We start from the raw sequence: 4,585 nt of genomic DNA on the forward strand, positions 1-4,585 counted from the left end.
ATTTGCGGGTGCGAGATTCGTCAAGTTTTGTGAAGACCTAAACATCTCCCACAACTTCACATCGATAGCCCATCCTCAGGCCAACGGCGAAGCCGAAGTGACCAACAGAACTCTGCTGCAAGGAATCAAAACAAGGCTCGAAAAAGTGAAGGAAATTTGGGCTGACGAACTTTATCATGTGTTGTGGGCGTACCGAACTATCCAAAGGTTGCCCACGGGGGAGACCCCCTTCGCCCTAGCCTTCGGAACGGAGGCTGTTATCCCAATTGAGCTCAAACTCCCATCGGCATGAGTCGTGGCATTCGACGAACATCACAATTCGCAAGGTCTTAAAGCTAACATCGACTTGTTAGAAGAAAAGCGGGAGGTCTCTTAAGTTCGGATGGCAGCCTACAGACAGAAAGTCGCCCGTTATTACAACTCTCGGGTCAAAAACAAAGTCTTTAGAGCGGGAGACCTAGTGCTTCGACGAGCCGCTGTCTCGCAACCTCAGGATAGAGGAAAGCTTATCCCAAATTGGAAAGGCCCGTACGAAGTCAAGGAGGTAGTCCGGCTCGGAACTTACTACCTCAAGGAGCTCGGAGGAGCAAACCTCCCGCGACCATGGAGCTCGAAAAATTTACGAATGTATTACCGATAACTTTACTTTAAATAAAAATTTCATATCCACATGTCTTCTCTCTTGGCACGAGCCTATATCGACAGGACAATCGAAACAAACCGTGTCGGGAGCAGGAGGAGAACCTCATCTCGACGCGATCGAAGGCCCGGTTACACTTAGACCGGATGGGGGGAGAGGCCCTGCAACGCCTGTATGTGCCCCCACAGCCCCGTTAGGGACAGGAGGAGAACCTCGCCCTAACGGGAGCAAAGTCGAAGGCCCGATTACACTTTGACCAGATGGGGGGAGAGGCCCTGCAACGCCCATATGTGCCCCCACAGTCCGGTTAGGGACAGGAGGAGAACCTCGCCCTAACGGGAGCAAAGTCGAAGGCCCGGTTACACTTAGATCAGATGGGGGGAGAGGCCCTGCAACGTCCATATGTGCCCCCACAGCCCTGTTAGGGACAGGAGGAGAACCTTGCCCTATCATGAGCAAAGGTGAAGATCCGGTTACCCTTAGATCGGATGGGGGGAGAGGCCCTACAACGTCCTTATGTGCCCCCACAGCCCTGTTAGGGATAGGAGGAGAACCTCGCCCTAACCTGAGCAAAGTCGAAGGCCCGGTTACTCTTAGACCGGATGGGGGGAGAGGCCCTGCGATGCCCATGTGTGCCCCCACAGCCCTATTAGGAACAGAAGGAGAACCTCGTCCTAACCTGAGCTGAAACCAATTACATCGGTAATAGGGGAAGAACCTCATCCTGACACCAACTAAGGTTCGGTCATTCAAGACCAAATATGAAAAATGGAACTTTCTCAGTGGCCCCTCCGCGCTCCCGCGACCCCACTAAGAGCAGAGGGAAAACCCTCACTCGAGAAAAGAAAAGAAAAAGGGGAGGGAGGTTAAAAAGGAAAGCGACGAACTGCATCGGCGACAAATGGAAAACAAACTACATCAAAGATACAGGGAACCTCGTCTCAGCGAGGATTGGGATTCTTATCAAAATCTCCGATCTCCAAGAGAGCTCTCGACACAGGTCAAGGATAAGACGGCTTCCTCGGGGAGACGAGAAGCTCAGACCTTCGAGTTCGAACTCTGAAAGGAGGCGTCAAACTCGAGTGGCCCCGGACAAATCTGCGGCCATAAACAAAAGGATGGGTCAATACGACGGCGATCGGGTACCTCCGAACGGCATCGATATCAAGCAAGGCAAAAGCCGAAAGAAGCTCGACAAACGACAATTCAACACGTGAGTAAAAGAGGTAACGGAAAATTTTCTTCTCATGTCATTAACTAAGTATGCGTTATAGAGCCCTTGAGGCTGAAGAAGAAAGATGACAAGAAAAGCAAGCCGACGTGGCGATGACCAGGAACCTCCAGGCAACATCGGCATCGAACAAAAAAAAAAGAAAAAAGAGGGGGGGGATACAACAATAATAATAGTGAATGAAAGAAGTTCGGCAGGCGATAATTTGACGCAAAGCACGAACAAGGTAACAAAAATCTCCTTTTCATTCTCGATTAACAAGGTGTACATTACAAAGCCCTGAGGGCCGAGGAAAAAAGAACATTGCTACAAGACTTGAAAAGAATACATTAGAGACCGCTTCAAGCTTTCGACTTCTCCTTCCGGTTCCATCCTTATCAGCAGTATTTCCCAATGCGTGTGATAAACCCATCGGCTCTCGCCCCCCGCCTCGTTCCGCTCCATTGCCGAAACCCCAAGCCTAGGGGGGAAGAATTCAAGGGGCGGTGGCAGCGACGGCAGCGGCAACGACGACCTGTATCGGGAAGAACCGAAAGTACCCTAGAGGCCACGATAACACCGGAGGCATGCACCACCACCATGTGCTCCCCGACAACCGCCGTCCAAGGTACTTCGGCAAGGTCGACATGCACTACTTCCACCGCCCCCGCAACAAGTTCTACTGTCCCACCGTCAGCGCCGACCACCTCTGGTCCCTCGACCCCGACGACGTCAGAAAACCCGCCATAGCTTATGACGGCAACTCTACCCCCTTGACCGGTGTCACCCCGTTCAATTACCTCAAAATTCTCGGGCAGGACGCGCTCACCAGCTGGTTCCGTTATTAAATCCCTGTTGTTGAAGGAATTCTCCCTCGAGCCCCCTTCGAAGCTGTGGGAACCCTCAGTGGCAGTTCGGCAGCCGCCGAACTTGCAGGCCACTGTTTCCCCTCTCCTACTCCTCTCGATCCGTGGCATGCTCTCGAGATTGACCTCCGGGGCAGAAGCCCCGACGAGAGAACTCCTCGAAAGGGCTCGAAAGACTGAAGACGGTGGGGGGCCGGCGAAGATGGCAAAGATTGGCATGAAGAATGCTTGGGGTCGAAAAGGGCGCCAATGGGTGGCTAAATTCTCAGACAGAAGAAAGGTGTCGTCTGGACTCTCAGGCGAAATGAAGTCCCTGAAGGGAAGGAGGGGATTTAAATAAGCAACGGGGCCTGACGCAGTTATGGTGGCGAATATCCCTAGGTCAACCAATGCCCGCCACGTGTCCCACTCATCATGGTGCAGGGCTGACTGCTGGCGGGACCATTATGGCGTGGCGCTTGGGATTACGCTCCGGCGAGAATTCCAAAAGGTCTCTTCAAATCGTCCTGATTTGAAAAGACTCCAGCATGCGCGCATTAAATGCCAGGATTTTCGAGGGCGGTCGTGCGCAGGCTTCAAGGGAGCAACTTCGGCTGTGAAAATTTTTCTGTACTTCCTTCATTCGAAACTCGAACTCGAAAGTAGGGGGACTGGTGTTGGATATAAAATACCCCCTCCAGCCGAAGTTCGTGTCAGGAGTGACCCTCCAGGGATTCTACCGACGTCTGACTTTCGACGACATCTTTCCGAACCCCTCCGGTGGTCGAGCCTCCACAACGTTCTCGAGTTCTGCCGACGGATAAACCCCCACCAGTGTCGATCGGATTCTCCACGACGGGCGGACTCCATCCAGGTGTCTACGGTGGTCGACCACCTTCTAGACTCCATCCGGGCTCCTACGGGAGCCGGACTTCTCCCCCGAACTCCAACTGCAGGTAGCCTCCGTCCGAGCTCCTACGGGAGCCGGACTTCTTCCCCAAATGCCAACTGCAGGTAAACTCCGTCCGGGCTCCTACGGGAGCCGGACTTCTTCCCCGAACGCCAACTGCAGGTAGCCTCCGTCCGGGCTCCTACGAGAGCCGGACTTCTTCCCCGAACGCCAACTGCAGGTAGACTCCGTCCGGGCTCCTACGGGAGCCAGACTTCTTCCCCGAACTCCAACTGCAGGTAGACTTCGTCAGAGCTCCTGCGGGAGTCGGACTTCTGCCCTGAACTCCTATTGCAGGTAGACTTCATCCGAACTCCTACAAGGGCCGGACTCCGAGTTTCTACTGCAAGCAATTCACTCCGAGCTTCTGCTACAGACGATCTACTTTAAATTTCTACTACGAGCGGTCCGCGTCGGATTTCCACTGTAAGCCTTCACCCGAGCTTCCATTGTGGATGATTTCCTTCTGGATTTCTATTGCAGGCAGGCTTCAGCCAAGATTCCTCAACAAACGATCCCCCATCCGAGCTTCTACGGAGATCGGACTCCGACCGAACTTCGGTAGCGGACAGATTCTGGATGAACTCCTATAGCACACGGAATCCAGCAGCTGGACCTTTCCAGCGGATGAACCTCTCCAGCGCCATCCGACATCCACTGCCGGTCAACCCTCTGTCGAATTCTGTACGAAACCGAACCTCGTCTGCGGAAAGCCTCTGACCGAGCTCCTACGACAAGTGGCCCTCGCCTGCAGTATTAACGCCCAAGGCACCCAACGGTAGAAGGTTCGCCAGCAACATCCGAGCTCCTCTCAGATGGATAGCTATCTCTCTCCGCCAGGCATCTCAACCGAGCTTCGGCCGACAGGCCTGGACTCCCTGGCGGGCCACAGTAATGGCCATGACTCTGCCCCATTTCCTGCGACGGATACCGCGCGCTCC

The sequence above is a fragment of the Elaeis guineensis genome, chromosome 11 (assembly GCF_000442705.2).
Source record: "Elaeis guineensis isolate ETL-2024a chromosome 11, EG11, whole genome shotgun sequence".
In the NCBI taxonomy this organism is placed as follows: Eukaryota; Viridiplantae; Streptophyta; class Magnoliopsida; order Arecales; family Arecaceae; genus Elaeis; species Elaeis guineensis.